Here is a 23,258-nt window from a genome sequence, read left to right on the forward strand (position 1 = left end):
TATTGTCGAAGCTATAGAAGAGGTCAGCAAACATTTTCTGTAAAGGGCCAGGAAGTAAGGATTTTGGGCTTTGTGAGCTAGGTGGTTTGCTGCATCCCAACTCAGTTGTTAGAGCAGGGAAAGCAGCCACAAATAAAATGTAAACAAATGGGTGTGACCCTCTTTCCAAAGAACTTTATCTCTGGACTCTGAAATTTAAATTTCACGTATCTCTCACATAACATAAAATAATCTTCTTTTGATTTTTTTCCACCTATCTAAACTTGTGAAAACTATTCTTGGCTCCTATGCCACATAAATACAGGCAGTGGACTGGCTATATAATTCAGCTCTGCCTTTTCTCTGCCATGTCTCACATAGGTAAATGTAAACAGAAATTTGTGAGTACAGATTGCAGGATCACATTGGTTATACATCCACGTTTATACATATTGCCATACTAGCAATGTGATCCTGCAATCTGTACACGTGGTAAAAATAAGAATTCATACCCCATTTGAATCAAATGTATGATATATGATATGTCAAGATCATTGTAATATTTTGAGCAACCAATAAAAAAAAGAAATTTGTGAGTACAAATAAAGTACTTGTTATGGTTTGAATCTAGAAACATATCCCCAAAAGAAACAAATGAAAACATGGCTTTTAATGCAGGAAGGTTCAGAGGTGGGGCTTTTACATTATGATGAGGCCTGTAACCACATCAATGGATTAATCCATTTGATAGATTAATACTAGCTGGACTACTAGCTGGTAAAGTAGGCAGTGGGGTTTGGCTGGAGGAAGTAGGTCACTGGGGGTATGCCCTTAGGGATTGTATCTTGTACCTGGCTCCTTACTCTCTCTCTGCTTCCCAGCTGTCATGAGCTGAGCAACTTTTTTCTGCCATGTCCTTGCATCAAGATATTCTGCCTCACTTCAGGCCCCGAGATGATCATAGATCAAACCTCTGAAACTGTAAACGCAAAATAAACCTCTCCTTCTCTTCACTGTTCTTGTTAGGACATTAAAAAAAAAAAAAAAATCACACCATTTATGCCAACAGGGTATGGAAGAGAGCAGGTACAGAGTATTTGGGCTCTATAGCATTGATGTGCACTTAAATAATACATATGTACATAAGAAATAGACAAAATAGTAGCATGAATAAGTTCTTTATTCATAAACTTATTCATTGTGAAGATTCTAATCGGTAATAACACCAACTGATTTTTCCCTACAAACTGACAAAAGCCTTTATAACCAGTTAAGTCTTATTAAAAGTAAAATAAAGTCTTATTAAATCTGAGAAACATAAAGGTTGTTAATATTCTTTATCAAAATAATTTCTGTTCAAAGCAAAAATAAATTTGTTTTCAGAAGCAAATCATAATTTATTTATTTATTTATTTTTTAGTTCCAGGGTACCTAACCACCGAGTCACATCCCCAGCCCTTTTAGGGTTTCTTATTTTAAGCCAGGCTCTTGCTAAATTGCCTGAGGTTGGCTTTGAACTTGTGATCCTCTTGCCTCAGCCTCCCAAGTCACTGTGATTACAGGTGTGTACCACCACACCTGGCTGGAAAAAGGACAGCTCCCTTTTGTATATACTGAATTTTTTTGTTCAAAAAATTATCTTTTTCACAGTAAAATATTGTGGTGTCAATTTGTTAGAAAGTGAACATTAATTAATGAATACCCTTGTCCTTATGTACCTTGTAGCAAAGGTTTAGTTGTTATGGCAACAAATGAATTGTCAACACTGTCATTTTATAATTATTTCAATAAAGAGTGCTCCTGAAGATAGTAATCTGTTCTCAGCTCATCAAAGCCATGGCTTTCAAGTGCTTCCTCACTTTTTGTTTTCACTACTTTAATAAATGATCCTATTTCTTGATGATAGTCCAGACCCTAGTCAATGAACCTTTATCTCAAGTACTGTGTATGGTACCTAAAGGGCTTAAAGTGACTGCCATTCCTAAAGATCAACAAGATAAAAAAAAACCCCAAAATACAAAACAAACAAACAACAAAAAACCCCACCAAAAACCAAAACTAGAAAACACATTTGTACACAGAAAACACTGTACTAAGGGGGAATGCAGACTTTTAAAAGTAAAACAGCCCATCTATGGAGGAGCATACCGATTAAGTGGCTACATTAGGGCAACAAATTTTCCCTTGCCTTCCTATTGCCATATGCCTGTCATCTTCCCCCTATAGTTTCCATTCACTGTTTCAAACATATGTTGCCACTTATTTGCCAGGAAAGGAATCTCTGACCTACCCTCTTTATGTATGATGAAATGGCAGACCGAATGGAGCCAGAGAGCCCACCATTAGCAGTTATTCACACTTCTGTTTTCTTTTAACTTCCTTTCCTCTAAAGTTTATTCCTCATATGCTAGGAGAGATGTGTAATCATAAAAACATCCGTGACTCATGCTTTAGAATATGGAACTGTAGCAATTCCCTGCACAAGAAAATGCTTCCCTCCTCCAAAGAGCTGCATGCCTCCTCCTCAAAAAGACCATCTTTACAGCTCAGAGCTTGATCAGACATAGGTGAAGAGTTCCTTTGTCTAATCCTCACCAACGTCAACATAGTTTTCCTTTCTCACAATCTCTGCTAGAGTTCACCCAATACTTAACAACAGTTTTTTAATGAGACACCTGTTCCTGGGTTCAGACTGCTAGGGGATTGCCCTAAATCAAGAGGAGAAAACAGAACAAAGATTAGTTAAGAGGAAGGGGTTTTCCACCAAAGCTTAAGGGGATATAAGGAGATAAATTGTGGATAAAATTGTATGTACAGTAACAAAAATGAATGTTTATTTCAGTCTGTATTGTGTATTGATTATCTTCTTCTGGCTTATTGAAACCAATCTATGGGTCACAAAACATTGCCATGGGTTAATAGTTTTATAATTAATTATTGAACTAAATGTTCCTTAAACTATATCTGGCAGATACTACCAGGAATTTGACCATTTCTGGAAAAAGAGATTAGCCAAAAAAATAAGTATTGTCCATAAGCAGAAAGAAAAACAGTACCTTGAAGAATCCACAAATATTACCATTTGTATGTCATGGGATATGGGAAAAATTTTTTAAAAGTCCTGTTGAGTGACAGCCCACTAAACCTATGAAACCAACTGCAAAGCAAGTTGGATTATGATTCATTCTTTAAAGGAGGATGTTCTTAGCTTTTCCATCATTGCACACAGGCAACTGCAAGTTGCCCCAAAGAACATGCCGTCATGCTTTAACCCAGGACAGCTAACAGTAAAATATAGCTATGTTTAGCCATACCGGCCACATAAAATATATACAAGCATTCTCAGTGTTATGAACACCTGACTTGTGAATGTCTCATTTATATAAAAAGCCAATCTACAATCTGCTCAAAGGGATGACACCTGGAAAGCAAGATTATTTCCAGAACTACTTAATTTTCTTCAGGCTAGTTGGCCTGGGGCTGCCATGGAAATGACAGGGAGGTATTCACCTGTAATCTAAAATGGGAACCTGGAACACATTTGCTAATAAATATCATATTTTATATAGCACATATGCTCTCAGCTAGTCCACAAAAAGCTAGCTGACCCAAAATATAACTTAAACTCAATACAATTGCAAGCATATTGTTCTCTACTTCATGTTGCAATAACCACACTATGTATAAACCTTGTGAGCTATGTTATTACCATGCTACAAAATCATCATACTCTTTCAGATATCTAACTATAGGTTTTTAGTTTTAATATGAGTTTAGTAAATCTCCTTCTGCTAGTATGGGAATCATACTAATAACATTGTCTCTATGGGGAAATATCTTACAGAGGAGTCTTTGAAACCAGTCTTTTCAAGATAGGGAACGTTCTATAATTTGAAAATTAAAGTATTTACTTTGCTCTAAGGAAGCAAATTGCCTTAATATCTAAACTCAGAGTATGGGCTAGGGATACAGCTTAGTGTAGACTTTGCTTGACTTATATGAGACACTTTTTCAATCCCCAGAACTGGAAAAAAATAAAATAACAAAAAAGAAAATAAACCCAGAGTAAATTCAGTATTATTCTATGTTTCTTAAAGAAACTGTAAGCAACATAGAATAATAGTAACAAAGATTTTTTTAAAAAGGTAATAATAATTATAAATAAAAGAAAGCAGCAGATATAAACTAACAGGTCAATGAATTATTCTCTGGAAAGATGTGACAATGGCCTAAGTCCTTGATGGATGAACAACTGGGGTGAGACTTCACCTGAACTTCTAAGTGCCACCCTCTGACATGCCATTTTAGATGCAGAACTTTTTCCTTTGCACAAAAAAGGGCACTTCATGTATCTTGTATAATCTCCTTGTTCTTAACCAGTCTATCTCCTCTTCTATATTAATACCTTCCCATACAACTCATGGTTGTAAATTCTTTAAAGCAGAGATTTGTCTTACTTTCCACCACACACAAACACACACACACACACACACACACACACACACACCCCAAAAAACAAAAAAACACAACTGACTGTAAAATAGAGAGGAAAAGAACCAAGTTTACTGAAGTCTGGTTCAATATTAACTGATTTCTTTCTCTAAAATTTGTGTTACTTCACATAATAGGTGCTTAATAAATGAGTGCTGACTGGTCACTTATCCTCCATAGAAGAAAACTATAAAGCCGTTAATATTAACATTTGTGGATTCAGCAAAAAGGGAGCCAAATTTTTTAACCTCAAAATGACTTGATAGGGGGGGCAAAATTTATAATTAAATTTTAAAATCTTATAATTTCATAAAGGGAGGGTGGTGAACAAAAATCAATCTCAACATAGAATTCTACTTTTATATTAAAAAGCAGTTATCTATACAGCATAAACAGTTGTAGAGATTAAAGCAACTAGAGGTCATTTTATCAAAGCAGTGAATTGTGGTAATGTACACTAAAATAAGGTATCTGCTTCCACCACTAAAAACCATAACCTTCAGATGTCTACTATGATAGAATTTCATACCTTAAAGTGTCTTTAATCTAGTCTTAGATCCATAAGACGTGGAATTCTATAAAATGGGCAACAATATTTTTAGCTTATTGATAAAAAAAAATGCCTATATGCCAATTTTATCAATGGTGATTTAACTACCTAAAAGCAGAAGCATGTTTTCAAACAAACCCTAGGTTTCCACCCAGGAACATTCTGAGAGAACAAACACAAAGTGTTTAGAAGATCTTAACCACCTCTAATTTAGTTCTCTTTGTGAAGATCTGCATCGACAGGGGTCTTTGTATACTTTGCAAAGAAAATTAAGGCCAATAATGCACCCAGAATTTTTTTTTTTCTTTTTTTAGCGGAGGTCAGGGGAAAATATTAGGGATTGAACTTGGGGGCACTTGACCACTCAGCCATATCCCCAGCCCTATTTTTTGTATTTTATTTAGAGACAGGGTCTCACTGAGTTGTTTAGCACCTCACTTTTTGCTGAAGCTGGCTTTGAACTTGCTCCTGTCTCAGCTTCCGGAGCCACTGAGATTAGCACCAGAATTTTTAAAACATCAAATTTAGAATAATTCACTGAGCTCACAAGATTCACATGGGTATTACCCAGTGGCCAGATCAGCAATAAACTCTGATTGACTATAATAAATCATTCATATTACTCTCTTTCCCTTTGGCAGTTTGAGACAATAAGACATCAGAGCAAGTCTTTGGGTTAGGTGTATGAAAATAAGGAACGGGGAACCGAGCTTATGGGGGGAGTATTCCTGGCTCCTAAGGAGATACCAAAAGAGACTGTCCATTTTTCACCTCCCGGTTTTGCATGTTTGGATGAGATACCTGGAACAGGTCATCCTGCTACCTATCTCACAGGTCATCCTGCTACCTATATGACAATGAAGCTATCAAGAAAAAAAGTTCAGAACCAGAAGATCACAGACAATATACTATGTCTGAAGCCTGCACCAAATTTGGATGGTGATGATGATTACTACTGTGAGGTGATACATTTCACCACTGACTTGAGCTGGTAGCAGTCCAAGTTTTCTCCTGACTGTAACTTGAAGCACACTGGCCAATGTGTCACTTTCCTTTGGTTATTTATATTACGAACCCACCTGAAGAATCGTGCACTATTTTCATGACAGTTCTCAGAGGAGTCAAAAAGATTAAGTTTCCATATCCTGGGATACAGAACTATCTTCAATGATTGGAAATCTCTTATATTACATGCTACTGTAAGCAAAATTAGAGACTTGATACTCTGCAAAGAGCTCCCTTATTTGAGATGCCTTCCACTTACAAACAGGTTTCCATCTGAAGCACCTGGAATGAGACTTCAATGACATCCTATGGCTCACAATGGTTCACTTAAGGCACGGGGCAAACTTCTTAAGCTCTCTTAGTTCATCTATCTTTATACCAGATTCTGAATTATGTATGTTTGCCAGAACTAAAAAGTAACAATTGAAAAGTCAGGAAGATAGGTATATTTAATATGACTTAATAAGATCATAGCTATCTCAGAAGCAGACAGATTTTCCTAGGAATGTGTGAAACCACAGAAGACCAAAACATAAACAGTTAAAGAGTAAAAGACTAAAAACTGTAAAGTTTTGCAAATTACTGAGCTCATATTTAAAATAATATCTACATGACAAAGCAGATGGAATGGCCAAAAAGATTAAGGGATGTGAAGGCAGAGTAAAAAAGTCTAACATGTATCTAATGTGTTTTAAAAGATTAAGAAGAGTAAAAGTTGTTCAGAAGTCATGTTGAAAATTTAATATTGACTGAGAATTTCTTAGAGCTAAAGAAAGACCACTCCAAAGACTCAAGACTCCTAAGAAAAACGAGGAAGAATAAAAGAAATCTGTACATAGTATGTCATGATGAAACTGTAGAATATCAAAGACAGAGACAAAAAGAATGACAATTAGATTAATAACTAACTTCCAACATAACATAGAAAGCCAGGAATCAGTTGGAATATATCCTTTATGTGCTGACAGAAAACAAGAAATCTATACCCACTAAGAATCTTCCTAAGAAATAAAGACATGTTCAAATAATTAAAAAAAAAAATGAATGTGTGAAGAACAGAATTACATAAAAGAAACTTCAAAAGTCTGCATTTAGAGCAAAGGAAAGAACCCAGAAGCAAATCTGTAATTAAGAAGAAATGATAAACAAAGCAAATGTAAGGGTGGTGGTATATCAAAATCAACAATGACTAAAACTACAATAATAGATGACAATATCCCGTGGAATGAAAAAAGATAGAACTACAACACGTGACAACAATAATACATAAATTGGGAGGGTATGCTCAAAGTTAAGTGTTCTAAAGTCTTAAATTTTATGCAAGATGATTGAGTTTTACACTTTGACAATTTAAAATGTGAGGAAGAATTTAATGTGAGGAAGAATTATAAGGTAATTAGTCTCTAACAGAATGGAATACAATGTGTAATTTCCGAAGTTTACAGGGAGAAAATTAGTAAAGATAAAATTCAAACGAAGCCAAGAAATGAGAGAACAATAACCAAAAGGTGGTGTAAATTGAAAAAATGGCAAATACAAATATATCAACAATTACCATAAATAGAGATGACGTGATTCTGTTAAAAAATAAATAAATAAAAACCAAATTAAACAGCAATATTAATTCCAACTAAGCGCTATTCATGCGAAAACTTTCTAGTACATAAGAGTATAAAGATGAAAGTAAAAGGTCAGAAAAATGATATACCAGAGAACTAATAATCAAAAGAAAGGTTATATACATATATCAGCTAAAATGAACTTTAAGATAAAAAGCATCTGCAAATCAGAAATTATATGATTAGGAGATTCCATTTCCTAGAAATAGTGTGGATTTACATGCATCTAAAACTATGGTCTTAAAAGATGTAAAGCAAGGACTAACAGAAAGAGAAAGACTTATCTACCATTTAAGGGGAAGATTCTAACAAAACTTCCCTTAATCATTAATAATTTAAACAGACAAAACCAGTGAGGTTTTATATTACAATTTTAACAACCCAGTAGATTATATATATATCTATATATAGACATATATATATGTATCTCTATATAAATATTTATATAAAATATATATCTAATTGGGTTGTTTATATATATTTATTTTTTAGTTATAGTTGGACACAATACCTCCATCTTATTTATTTTTATGTGGTGCTGAGGATCGAATCCAGGGCCTCACATGTGTGACCCAAGCACTCTACCACTGAGCTATAACCCCAGCCCTGGATTATATTTTGTCTTCAAGCAAATAGTACATCTGTACAAAAAGTAACCACACAGTGGGACTATAAACCAAATGTGACTATTTTCCAAGTAGATAACATATCCTCTGACTATAATGTCATCATTTACAAAAAGATACTATGTGTTTAAAGTATGATTCTAAATAAGTAATGCAACAAAGAGATCAAAGCCCTATACCATGGAAGAAAAAAAAAACTTTCTCAACTGAGCTACATTTCTTTTTTGTTTTTGCAATGAAATCTATAACATACCAACATTGACTCAATGAATACAATCATAGAATTTCTTTCCCTAAAAGATGCAAAAGTGAAGATCGTCTCTGCATCTCAACAAAGAATATTCTAAGGAGATTCTCCTTTACCTTACACAGCCAGTAAATAAAATTAGTGGTATGTAGGTTGTAAAGAGGGTATACCTAAAACATAAAGAGGCTCCCTTTATTTTCAGTAATGGATTATATAGCAGCCTGTGCAAAGATTGTCATCAAAACAAACAGCTGATTGTGGTGGCACATGCCTCCAATTCCAGCTACTTGGGAGGCTGAGGCAGGAGGACTGCAAATTCAGGGCCATCCTGGGCAACATAGTGAGACCCCATCTTAAAACAAACAAAAAAAAAAGAACAAACCAGTTCATTCATATTCAGTGTTTTGTTTGCTTGCAGCCCTATAAAATTTTAATCCAGTTACTATCTTTTTCTCTGGGAAGAACCTTTGGTAAGTCATAACTACTTGCTAAGTAAATGACTCTAGAGAACTAACCTTTAGCAGCCACTGCAATATTTAATCACCCTTAAAAGAAACTTTCCTATTTAATTACAATGTCCTATACCTGTTTAGCTTTGATTTTCAGAGTGGACATTTCAATTTTTCAATAGATGCTGCTTTACACCCCTATTTCTCCAAAGATAGTACCCACAAGAAACATTAATACATAGCAGGGGTGGATTCCTCTGAGTTCTACTTTGTATAAATTATACTGCACTTCAATATGCAATTGAAAAGAAACTTTCTAACAAGGCCATGATTAATTGAAAATTGCTTTCAACATATTTCTCAATGGCTCAAAAGCTGCCTACTGTCTACAATATGACATTATAACTCAAAAAATCCATTGCTTGAATTTTAAGACCCATTCATAGTCTGGCCTCACCTTGGTTACAAACCCCTCAGCCAGGGTTACAAGGGCCCACCACATGTCTCACAGCCTGCAGCAGTCCAGTTCTGTTCCACTCAGTGATTCTAGTCAACATGACTCCTTTTACTCAGTCATTCTCCTTCCTGGAATTATTTACTCACTTCTCAAGGTCCAGATGAACTTTAACTTCTATTATTAGCACCTATCAGATAATGCTAGGTCTGACACTTTCACAAAAATTCACTTCACTAAACTCAGCATTTCAACTTATTATGATTAGTGGCTTTTGTATATTTGTTTCTTCTTTCTACCTATCAAAATCTGGGAAGGGACATGCTTCACATTTCTTTCCCCTGCTGCCCCAAACTTAGCATAGTGTCAAACACACAGAAGGTGCTCAACCAACAGTTATTGAATACCTCTTTAAAGGACACAATTGAAGCAGACTAGGCCCAACTCCAGCATACCATAAATCATTGTTTCCATGTGCGTACATACATGTACATGCAAACACACAGTATTTTGTTTGAATATTCCACCTCCCTCAATTTAGAAGAAATGTGTAATGCCTTTTTAATCCACTAAATCCTGTTCCAGTGAATAAACATTATAAACAAGGATGGGGTTTTTTTCAGGAAGATCTCATACAGAAAGTGCAATTAGTTGTTGAAAGTCACTATTACTAGATGAAAAGAAAAGAGTACATAGCCTTTGGAAAGTAGATTCTTCACTCTTGATCCAAGATTCCATTGTTCTTCATTTTCTGTCATAGTTGTTGGGGAGTGTATATGAAAGTCCCATATGTACAGACATAGTAGGTGTATGTGGGTGTTCTGAAAAGAGAAGAAAAAGGTAAAGATACCTATTCTGTTCTTCTGTCAATCTTCTGTACATCACATGTGGAGATCAGTCTCACAGCCTAAAGTGGAAGTCACTGAGAATCAATATTAGGTCCCCAGCAAATGGTCCTCCAAACTTCAGTGTGAATAAGTGAGGTAGGACAGGCTCTTTTGGAAAAACATCATAGAGCAGTAGCCAATTCATGGTAACTGAAAGTTGTTTCTGCACGTTTCAAAACTCAGTTGGAACCGTTTTTATTAACATTGATTATGTTTAAAAAGAAATCAGCACTATTTTAAACAATGTTTTACCAAGAAGTCACTGTGAACCCAGAGCTGACGGCTGAAAGGAACTGCCCCTGCAGTTTTTATTCCTTATGCCCACAGGCTGTCAGAGCAGTATCAAGACACAATTTCGGGCTGGGGATGTGGCTCAAGCGGTAGCGCGCTCGCCTGGCATGCGTGCGGCCCGGGTTCGATCCTCAGCACCACATACAAACAAAGATGTTTGTGTCCGCCGATAACTAAAAAATAAATATTAAAATTCTCTCTCTCTTTAAAAAAAAAAGAAGAAAAGTTTATTTAAAAAAAAAGACACAATTTCTCCCACTTGCATGGTTAAAAACCTTTCCACAGGTGAAATTTCCTTAGCAAATATTTACAGTCAGGTGTAATAAAGAAACAATTAAATGGAAGAAAAAAATAGTTTTGGACCCAGGACTTATCAGTATTTTGAGGATTCAAATGAATGAGAGCCAAAATTGATTACTGTAAATGCATCTCATGACATCCTATACACATATTTATTTGCTTCAATGGCTGTGAAATTAATGGCACAAAAATGAACCAGAAGCTAACAGCCAATAGGTGTGAGTAGTCTGTTCATGATTGTTCTTTCTCTTTCTGGATTCAAAGCATTTCTTTTCATTCATGTTCTCATACATCAGTTTTGTAGAATACCACTCTTTTCCATGTGTTTTGCTAGTCTTCATACAGAAGACTAGCAAAAAAGACTATACAAAAAACTATGTATAGCAAAATACATAGTTTTCTGGGATAGGAGGGCTGGGCAGAGTGACTGGTGCACAGTAGTCTCTAATAAAACGTCAACAATTCCTTTCCTATTGCCTGGACCTTCTTTCTAGAAGTGGCATATTTGAGCTGTGAAATTTCTATCATGCAATTTTATAATGCATTTGATGAGATTCTGAAATTTATGTTTTAATATAAAAAGATAAACAACTTATAGGTTCAGAGTTAGCAATAACTGTAATCAATTTAAAACATGGTATGGGAGAATTTTAAGTGATCTGTTCCACTGCATTTCTGTTATTGTTGATTAGCACTGTTAGTGCCATAAATAAAGAGCGAGATACATAGAAAAGGAGAAGTGGGGAAGGCAGATAGAGAAAATTGTGTGCAACGGAAACACTAAAATTCTGGGGAATAGAAGCACTGCATTCTGGACTGAGGTCTTACCATCTGGGACTCAGTTCCATGAACTGTAAGATGATCTTCAAGATCCATTCTCATTCTACTACCTCACAGCACATGCCCAACGAACAAAGTGGCAAATAAGAGACAAAATGTTTTGTGATTCCAAATTAATACTTTTATCCCAGAAGTCCATAAGTGATTTCCCAGAATTTACTAGTTCTGTGATCTTGGTTGGACAAGTCACTTAACCTCCCTGTTCTTTAGTTAACTACTCACAGGGTCATTATGTGAATCAAAGCTGGTATCACATGTGAAGCATGTAGTACCTGGCATCCAATAAACATTGAATATACCATCTATTATTGTTATTTCTTTTGTTATTATCATATCAAAAATGCAATACAAATGATCCTAAATTATCACTGAAGAAGTACACCATGTTGTTTTAAGAAGGCTGGTGATCACTAAGCTCCATGACTCAACAGAGTGATGTCGTTGTCTAAACATAAGAAACTATGTTTATATAAACAAACATGCACTCACACATAACATAAAGCGGGGGAGATAACTCTGATACTGCTATAATAATTTATTCATTCTGGAACACCAAACTTATGGATGCAGGGTGTGAAATGATTCAAATTAGATCAAATAGAAAGAGCTGAAGAACAAACTGTTTTCAAAGACTTAAAAGGCCATCATATCAAAGCAATGTATTTGTTCAATACGTTTGCATGCAGAAACCAGGAGCCATCAGTTAGAAGAGAGCAGCCTTCAGTTTGGAATGGAATGGACAAGTTGGGGAAGTAAAAAAAAAAAAAAAAAATCTCTGGAGTTGGGTAGCATTGGCTAAAGTTAGTGGGATAAAACCATGAAGTTCTCATTTGAGAGAGAATTCAGACTTAAGGGCAGACACAAAAGTTGGTCTTTCTTCCAGTCCTGTTTTTATTGTTGCAGGTTGGATAGCGAGTGACATAAATTATAATAGCATTTCTCATATACACAATAACCAATGGCAAGAGTGAAAGATAATGGGGTTAAATTACAATACTGAAATTAATATTTAAAGCCTAGATCCCTCAATTAATATTTAAAGCCTAGAACTGCCAGCATGTGACCAATTTTAGTGGCTTGAGTTGATAAATAATGATCTATAGATCTTTAACTTAAAAGAAGTACAGTTACAGAATGCCAATTATCAATAATACAAGTAACAATAAATGTTGGCAAGGATGTGAGGAAAAGGTACACACATACATTGCAGGTGGGAATACAAACTGATACAACCACTCTGGAAAGCATTATGAGGATTCCTTAGAAAACTTGGAACAGAACTACCATTTGACCCATTAATCCACTCCTTTGGTTTATATCCAAAGGGCTTAAAATCAGCATATTTCAGTGATGCAGCTACATCATTATAGCAACTCAATTCATAATAGCTGAACTATGGAATTAACCTAGGTTCCCTTTAACAGATGAATGGATAAGAAAAATGTGCTATATATAAAAAAGGAATACTGCTCAGTCATAAAGAATAATAATATTATAGAAGTCACAGGTAAATGGGTGAAACTGGAAACTAACATGCGAAGTGAAATAAGCCAATTCCAAAGAACCAAAGCCTGAATGTTCTTTCTGATATGTGGATGTTAACACACAATAAAGGGGCGTAGAAATACAGATTCACTGTATTAGATAAAGGGGAATGAAGGGAAGACAGGAGGGATGAGAATAGGAAAGACAGTAGAATAAACTGGACATAACTTTCCTATGTACATCTATAAATACATGACCAGTGAAACTCCACATCATGTTCAACCACAAGAATGGGATCCTAATAACTTATACTCTATGTATGTATAATATATCAAAATACACTCTATATCATATACATCTAAAAAGAACAAATTTTAAAAAGTACAATTAAAATTGCACGTCTTTTTATTACTATTACTATTATTATTTGTTCTCTTAGTTATACATGACAGCAGAATGCATTTCAATTCATTGTACACAAATGAAGCACAACATTTCAATTCTCTGGTTGTACTTGGTGTAGAGACATACCATGTGTACCTAGGGTAATGATGCCCATCCCATTCCACCATCTTTCCTACCTCCATAATCCTTCCCCACCTTCCCCTTTCCCCAATCCAAAGTTCCTCCATTCTTCCCATGCCCTTGCCAGCATCAACTAATCACAGAAAACATTTGGCCTTTATTTTTTTTGGAATTGGCTTACTTGCTTAGCATAATATTCTAAAACTCCATCCATTTACTTGCAAATGCCATAATTTTATTCTCTTTCAATTCTGAGTAGTATTCCACTGTGAGATTGAGATTTTATATATATATATTATATATATATATAATATATATATATTATATATATATATATAATCACAGCTTCTTTATCCATTCATCTATTGATGAGCATCTAGGTTGGTTCCACAGTTTAGCTACTGTAATTCAGCTGCTATAAACATTCATGTTGCTATGTCACTATAGTATGCTGATTTTAAGTCCTTTGGGTATAGACTGAGGAGTAGGATAGCTGAGTCAAATGGTGGTTTCATTTCAAGTTTTATGAGGAATCTCCACACTGCTTTCCAAAGTAGTTGTACCAATTGTATTCTTGATAACTGCCATTCTGACTGGGGTGAGATGAAATCTTAGCTTTCATTTGCATTTCTCTAATTACTAAAAATGTTGAACACTATTTCATGTATTTGTTGATTGCTTTTATATCTTCTTCTAAGAAGTGTCTGTTCAGCTCCTTAGCCCATTTATTGATTGGGTTGCTTGTTTTGGGGGTATTAAGTCTTTTGAGTTCTTTAAATATCCTGGAGATTAGTGCTCTGACATGCATGTGGTAAAAGCCTCCCATACTGCAGGCTCTCTCTTCGCCTCAATGACTGTTTCCTTTGCCGAGAAGAGGCTTTTTAGTTTGAATTCATCCCATTTGTTGATTCTTGATTTTACTTCTTGTGCTTTAGGAGTCTTGTTAAGGAAGTTGGGGCCTAATCCGACCTGATGAAGAATTGGGCCTACTTTTTCTTCTATTAGGTGCAGGGTCTCTGGTCTAATTCCTAGGTCCTTGATCCATCTTGAGTTGAGTTTTATGTATGACAAGAGAGAGGTTTAATTTCATTTTGTTACATATGGATTTTTCGTTTTCCCAGCACCATTTGTTGAAGAAGCTATCCTTTCTCCAATGTATGTTTTTTTGTGCTTTTGTCTAGTTCTTCAGTAAGCATGACCTAGGTAAATTACTCTATTAGTTAGCACTTCAGATATATTCCTTTTGAATATATCTGTATACCTGTGGGTTGGTCTAAGCCTTCTATTCTGTACCATTGGTCTACATGTCTATTTTGGTGCCGATACCATGCTTCCCTTTTTTTTTTTTTTTTTTTCTGCTAAGGATTGCTTTGGTTATACTGAGTCTTTCATTTTTCCAAGTGAATTTCATGATTGCTTTTTCTAGTTCTATGAAAAAATGTCGTTGAGATTTTAATAGGAATTGCATTAAATCTGTATAAGAGTTTTGGTAGTATGGCCATTTTGACAATATAAATTCTGCCTATCCAAGAGCATGAGAGATCTTTCCATCTTCTAAGGTCTTCTTCAGTTTCCTTTTTTAGTGTTCTGTGGTTTGCATTGTGGAATTATTCTACCTCTTTTGTTAGATTGATTCCCAAGTATTTTATATTTTTTGAGGCTATTTTGAATGAGGTGGTTTTCCTAATTTCTCTTTCAGTAGATTCATCCTTTATGTATAGAAATGCATTTGATTTATGGGTATTGATTTTATAATTAAAATTGTATCTCTAATCCTTAAGTTGATAACTAGCTCATTATATTATAAACTAGTTCTTCAGTAAGCATGACCTAGGTAAAGTACTCTATAGTTAGCACTTCAGATATATTCCTTTTGACAATTCTAATCACATTTTTTAATTATCCCATGTTTCATGTTTCCCAAAAGAAACATGCAGACTCATAAAACAGTGCTTTAGTTATCAATTTACTATATGACCTTGGGACAAGTCACTTAACCTCTATAAGCTCCATTTATCCCATCTATTTTAAAAGAGGGAATGGGGAGTACAAATTAATAGATGTTTTCTAAAGCCTTTACATTAACAAAAAAGTGATTTTAGGAAGAGATCATCCTTCATATAAAACCCTAAGCATAATTCTTATTTCTTAATCTGTTGGTTATTTTTTCCAGTGAAGACATTTTTAGTCATAATATAGGAAAGCATCTCTTCCAATTCTATTTTTTATGTTGCAGACTAGTGACTGCTCCTATGAGCCAGTTTTGTTCTGGAAAAAACTGTCAGAGTGTTTTATAGTTTAAAACCACCTTCATATCAAGCAATTGACTATGTAAATAATGGACAAAAAGGAACTAGGGACAAAAAAAGAGATTAGAAAATGTCTCCTCTTTTCTTTCTTTCTTTCTTGTTTTTTTTTTTTTTTTTTTGCAACACTGGAGATAGAACTAAGGGCTTGTGTGTGCTGTGCAAGCACTCTGCCACTGAGCTACACTGCCAGCCCATTAAAAAAAAAAAAAATTTGAGACAGGGTCTTGCCAAATTACCCAGGCTGGTCTCAAACTTGAGGTCCTTCTGCCTCAGCCTGAGTAGCTGGAATTTTAGGCCTATGCCAAAGTGCCTAGCTACTTTCTTTTTTCTTTACTTTCTAAATTCTGTATCTTCTCAGATCTTCTAGACCCCTCCAGGTGCATTTATTTGATAATAAATTTATTTTCATGCATTCCTGTGTATTTCATTCCAAATAAAACATATGAATTCAACTTACCTATTTTACCCTTAATTATTCAACTATTCCACAGACATCCTAAACTACTTCAAAAACTAAAAGAAATTATTCCATCCAGAAAATCCTATTGAACTGTTTAATCCGTAGGTCTTTCTCCACAAATATTTTTACCCTGACATCAAATTCCACATCTACATGGAAAAATCTGTCAAAGTAGTTTCTTTAAAAATGCATTACTTAAGATATGGGGTGCAAACAATTTGATGAGGTCCCTTTAAATAAACAGGACCAGATAAAGCATTAAGAACAATCTGTACTGGCAAGGGACAAGGAGATGACCTAATAATAGGTCTTTTCCGCCTTTAATTTCTGTGATTCGAGGGTTTTTTACTCCTACAGTAATACTTGTGAGTTCAACAATTTCTCAAAACTATTATTAGTTACCAAGGAAACACAAAATGTTTTCAGGAATAAATAAGCAAATGGACTGGACCTAAATAATAGGCTTTTCCTGCTTCCCATATAATGGTGGCGTCATATTATTGGCTCTTCGTTCTCTCCAAGTCATCCTGCTCACCTACTGGAATGCTTGTTCACTAAAGTCCCATAGCCAACCCCAGAATCCATGTCAACCAAGACCAGATCTCCTGGATTGACATAAGATTCCTTCTTAAATACAGATTTCCTTGCTTCACTAGGTGAAGAACAAAACCATGGCAATATTAGGGTGCTATCAGGCTTTGGCTGGCTTTGTGACCTCTATTTCCAGGGAGAATATGTACATATGTGCATTTAAATGACCTGGCAAATACAGAAAAGCAGCTGACATGATTAAAATACATATAATAAAGGTACAAAGATACATAATACACATATTCTCTCTCTCTCTCTCTCTCTCTCTCTCTCTCACACACACACACACACACACACACACCCCACAGAATGAAAACAATTGTTTTCAAATGCTTAGAAAACGTAGTATGTTGAACTCTTAATAGTTGGCAGTATTCATGCAGTAATAGTATGTGTAAAATTTTTTGCTTACTTTTCTGCATTTGCAAACCATGAGAATAACTATTACTTTTAGAGTAAAAACAAAAACAAACTATTTAAATTAATTTTAAAACCAAATAATATCATTCACTTCAATATTAATAGTTTCTCATTTTCTAGTTTTATTACTGACACTCTTCCTATTGTAATCAGACCCAGTTAGCTCTAGTTGCTGTCCTACAATCAAAGTCAGCTGAAGTATTGAGCAGAAATAGGTGTAGGGCTTCTGGAAACTTCAAGCACTGCCTTGCCGGAGGATATTATTTTATGTTGTTATCTGTATTGTCAGAACCAAGCAGATGGCACCTGGGAAACAGAAGGAAGTTGGAAAGGAAAAAATTAGAAAGAGAAATGATCCAGGAATGCAGTGCAAGTGCTTTTACTTTAAGATATCCATCCCCATTTGCATCATAGTCTATAGTTGCCAATATGTGGTGCTAAGTCTCTTCAGCCTTCTTCCGAAGCTATGTAGCTTCAGACCTGGAAGCACCAGCACTGAACACCAGCAGTTAACTGGTGTTCAGCAGTAAAGCTGCTTTGAAAGAAGCTGCCAGTAAGCTGTTAGGAGGTTAGCACCAGAGGCTCATATTCCAGCCAATCCAACTGTCACCTAAAGCAATGGCTTATGGAGCTCTGCCTCTCCCCAGGCCATCCTGGGGTTCATCCCCACTTGGTTCAGATTAGCATACAGACTCAGGTACATATAACATTTGCTGTTTTTCTTTGGGTGTTATAGTAGTCCTCCTTTATCCGCAGAAGGTAATGTCCCAAGATGTTCTACAGATGCCTGAAACTGAGCATAGTACTAAATCTTATGTAAAGTATGCTTTTGCTATACCTACGTGACTATAATAAATTCTCATTTATATAATGGCATAAATTGATGTGAACATACTTTATATATTCAGAGATACGAAAAGTTGTGCTCTATATGTGTAATAAGGATTGTAATGCATTCCACTGTTGTCGTGTATTTAAAAAAATAATAAAATCAATAAAAAGAGAAAAAAATAAATTTTCATTTATAAATTAGGCATAGCAAGAGATTAATAAGTAATAATAAAATAAAACTATTATAAAATGTACTGTGAAAAAGTTATTTAAAACTTATGAATTGTTTCCATTTACTGTTTTCTGAAAACAAGATTAAGGGGGGAGGGTTATTATATAGTTTCCACATGTATTATCTCACTGAAGCAAAAGAACAAATGTGTCACCCTGAAAGTCATTAGCAGCATCTCATAGCCTGAAATAGAGCTCCTAGGGAACAGAACACACCACCCCTTCACCTATGAAAGAACCAGTGTGAAAGCTGAGGATTCAGTAAATTCTCTGGCACTTTCTGGATAACAAAGAAGAAACAGAGACAAGGAGAGAAGAAATAAAAGAAGAGCATTCACTTCACAAAGAGGAACTGGCTTGACATACTTAGTAGCACATTAATTGTATTTTAACACAGTTATAAATGATGGTTTAGTAGTGACTGACTTTACTAATGACATCAGTTCTGTGCTAACTTCCTCCATTAGCTTAAACCAATGGGAACTACTGATATTCAGCTATATATTTGACTGTATAAAAAAGTAATTTCCTATAGTTAAGGCCAGATGACATTTCCTGGCTTCCAGTCTTATCACCTACAAACTTCTTTTCCCATATTAGAAACTAGCTCTGTAAGACAAATTCCTTTGTACCATTTCTGAATAACACCTTAAAGCTATTGCTGATTTTTTTAGGCCACAAATTTAGATTACTAATTGTAGAAATGATCTTAATTTTTAGATATACTTATACATAAGAAATTCCTGATAATAAAATGAAATGAGTCATACAATAATTGAACAGAACTAGGCTAGGAAGTAAAATTTTCTCAGCCAATTTTAAGGTATGGTGGCCATAACTCTACTACATAATACATATGTATCAGATGCTAAAAGAAAAAAGAAATACATCTCAAATGAATTTCAGTTAGGCAAAGGGAAAGAAATGAAATGTCTACTCATCAACTCATGTGGTCAAAAAAGAGTATAATGCATACTGCTGGCTGGAGACTGCAAGACATAAACTCAAATAGCTCTTATGTCAGACAAATGTTCTGCTTTCTCAAAACTGTTGACTCATGTAAGAAAATTATCATGATACTCTAATTTTATTGGAAGAATACACTTTGCTGCTACCTCCAAAAAATGTCTTAGTAAATACATAAATAAATGACGTCTTCGATATGAATGACACCCTTTACGATTAGTGGCTCTGCTTATGTGGCCTGCAAAGAGGGTGTGTCTTAGCTTTCGTCCTTCAACATATTAAGTCTGAAAAACAAAGATTTAAGTTTCTCCATTAAATCAGAATATTTCTTTACTACCAACAGAATCTCTGAGAGATTCTGAATAAATCATTACGAGAAGATAAGTCTCAGACTGTATAAAACACTGACTTACATCTTTCTATCTATGAAAACTTGATCAAGCCATTTCACCCTGCCAAATGTGTTTCTTCATCTGAAAAACAAGGACAACATCATCTCAAAATGTGTTGTGAACATTCAGTGATGGAATGCATATAGAGCGTAAGCATGGTCACTAGCTTGATCTAAAAGCTCAATAAGAGAGGGTTATTATTGGTTACTGAAGAAAGTGGTCACATACCATGACCTTAGTTGGAGAGCTGACTCATAGCTCATGAGAAACTCCAGGGAGCAACAGAGCACCTTTCAAGGCAGACAAAGAGTAAGAACTTTAGAGAAGTATTGTACCACTAAAAGTCTTTATTTTCAGAAAAGCGTTTAAAGAAAAGTAGAAAATAATATCAATATATTTCACAGGGAAACTAGGAAATCAAAAGAATGAAAATGAATGCAAAGCGCAAGTACAAAAAAAATTAACTTTGGAGTATTAAAGTACTTTATGCTATCATTTTGGGGCTGAGATTCAGGTGTTTGTGCTTCATGCAGCTTTCATGACCATCTTTTAAATTAAATTGTAATAAAAACTTAGCACAATCAAAAAGCATGTTTAATAAGTACAAGGCAACCACAGAAGACAAAAACAATTACAATGCAATTCATGAAAATAGGGCAAAGTAATAAACCAAATCATCATCTAAAATGTTAATACAAAACTACAAATTTTAAATTTAGCTGAAGGATATGGACATTCACTTCTTTTTAAACAGTAGATATTAAAAGCAACAACAAGTTTAGTTTAGGCTTCCCTATAGTAGAATGACCCAGAAGTATTGGCAAAACTGAGTGCCTACTTGAGCAGAGGACACAATCTTATTTTTGTGCCCTGCATCATTTCCACTAACTATATGACTCTTCAACCATCCTTTCTCCACCCCACACTAAGAAGAAACAAGCAGATTATTTTCATTATTCCTATTTGACAAAACATATGGGAACAATAATTCTAAAGACATGTGTACATCATAATAGGAAGCAACCCTATTTTAATGTAATTTAAAACAGTTTTTAAATAGACTCAAGCTACTAAAACTACTTAACTCATCTGAGATTTGCAAATAAGGCTGTCACATTCCTAATTTATTTAGCAGATTCATATATTTGGGCTAGGAATTTAGAGATTACATCTCTCGTTGATACTCAAGATAATTAGGAGGCTTATTCTCATTTACAAGAACAGGATTACACAAGTAAATATGCCCCATCCTAGAGGATACTAGGCTTAATTCAGTCATATTTGGCCAGTTTCTTTTTTCTTCTTTTATATTTTGTCTTATTTTGTTTGCTCGTATAGGAGAATAAGTTAAAACTGGTTTAAGATTCTATTTTTATACTTTTTCTTGCAAATAAGTACAGCACGAAACACTTAAATTTCTTTTAAAATATTTTCCCTGCCAAATAATCTTATTCATTTTAACTGCTTTCGTTAAAACACAGGCATGCAGAAATGAGGAACGAGAAGGTTCTTTCAGTGAAAACATCGAAAAACTCAGATTTCATCTGGCCTTCCCATCATCACTTGAAGAATTGTTTGGTAGTTACATCATCAGGAAATAAAATACTATCCTCTGAGGACCCCAACTCTTTACAAAGAGGAAAAAGAGGGTTTGAAGTTTAAATCACCCGATATGGCCAAAACCCCACTTTCTCTCTCTCTCTCTCTCTCTCTGTCACTCAGTCTTCCCCCAGCAACCAAAAAACAAATATAACAAAGATGAATTTATAAAGGTTTACATAAAAATAACAAAACATGCATTTAAAAATGCAAACTCATTAAAGAAGTTAGGGATCCAAAGGGAAAAAAGTTAGGAGCCTTTGATCGCCCTTGACCCCAATCACTGGGATAGCCTGGAGGGAGGGCGCGGGCGTCCCGACCCACAGCCCAGTTCCGCCACCGGGCGCGGAGGACCCACTGTCCATTCACACCGCCTAGACGTCCTTGGAGCGGGGGCTCATCGCCGAGCCGCAGCAACCGACGGTCAGGCTGTCACCCGCGCCCCCGCCGCCCGCGCCGCACATGCGGAGCGCCTTATAAGGCTGCGCAGTGACGTAACGCCCATAGGCCGGGCGCGCTCGCCGTCCCGCTCGCATTGTTCGGGCGACTCCCGGAGCGCGCACAGCCCGCTCGCAGCGCGGCGCGACAGCGGCCCCGGCTCGGCCCGGCTCAGGCAGCTCAGGTAAGCCCGGAGAGCCGCTCCCCTCCTGTGTGGGGCACTGCTGTCAGGGAGCTAGGGCGCGTGTCTGTAGGTGGCTTTTAACCTTGTCTCAGCATCACGAACTCCAGACAGGTTTCGCAAAGCGCATCCAATGAAGTCTAGCTTCAAAACCTTTCGACTCAAAGGAGACCTAAGTAAAAAGTTTTCTCCAGCGAAGAAAACTTGTTTGGGGTTTAAAATTTAATGTGGAGAAGTGAGGTTTGACTATTACATACACTTTCCAAGTGGACTGCACATTAAATCTTTTGTATGGAGAAATCTTTGGGGAAAGGGTGGGGTAATAACTCTACCTCCCTATCTTATCGCTCCTCAGAACTTTAACTCGCTCACGTCTTAACAAGAGCAGAGTGCAAAACACTGCCACATGGTAGTGAATTTGTTAGTGCTGGTTTTCTTATTTTTCTTTGTGAATTTTACTATAAAACACTAGAAAAATACTGTTGGTAATACATCTTGGAATTAGGATAAAGCCAATAAAAACTCAAAATCTTTTTAATTTTCAAAAATCTTATACTGTTCTTTCTTAAAAAGCACATGTCAAATCTGTGCAAGAAATAAGTACCAACAGTTGTGAGTTCTTTCAGCTTCGACTCCAAACACTGGTAAATGGCAAGCTGGAATTAAAGCTATCAACTCTAAAGTAATATTTTAGATAATATGTAAAATATACTAATTTACAGGTGAAGTCTATGAGAATAATTTTAATCACTGGCATACTGAACCATTAATAGTCACATGAAGACTCTGAACAGGAAATTATAAATGGATCCTGTGTGATCAAGTGTTCACTTGGCAGTCACTGAAAATCGACATATTTACTTTTCAAACTAAAAATCAGCACAGGAATTAAAAATAAAAGAATATGTTATGTCAAGTTTAGAACAGTGGAATAGGAAATGAAAAACTGACTTCTAGCTCAAAGTCTATCTAGTCTGAACATACATTGTAAAACAAAACTTTAAGAATGGTGTGCAGAATTATTTCCCTTTTTAATTAGTTTTTATGTTTTGTAAGCATACACAATGCAAATTCATAATCCATAGGCTGTTA

The 23,258-nt window shown here is 35.4% G+C and overlaps 2 protein-coding genes across 6 annotated transcripts in view; one reads left to right on the forward strand and one right to left on the reverse strand.

Moving 5' to 3' along the window:
- The window catches only part of Cmss1 (cms1 ribosomal small subunit homolog), a 319,308-nt gene that overhangs the window by 251,011 nt on the left and 45,039 nt on the right, over positions 1–23,258 (reverse strand). The window lies entirely within an intron of this gene.
- Positions 1–23,258, forward strand: part of Filip1l (filamin A interacting protein 1 like) — a 262,508-nt gene that overhangs the window by 197,652 nt on the left and 41,598 nt on the right. Inside the window, exon 1 of one of the 5 annotated variants that reach the window (XM_076868983.2) lies at positions 22,081–22,169. The exons of the other annotated variants lie outside the window; for them this stretch is intronic. The gene's annotated coding sequence lies outside the window, so the exon portion shown is untranslated. Of the gene's footprint in view, positions 1–22,080; positions 22,170–23,258 lie in introns of those variants that run through there. 5 annotated transcript variants of the gene reach the window in all.

This window comes from Callospermophilus lateralis, chromosome 10, assembly GCF_048772815.1.
Source record: "Callospermophilus lateralis isolate mCalLat2 chromosome 10, mCalLat2.hap1, whole genome shotgun sequence".
Classification (NCBI taxonomy): domain Eukaryota; kingdom Metazoa; phylum Chordata; class Mammalia; order Rodentia; family Sciuridae; genus Callospermophilus; species Callospermophilus lateralis.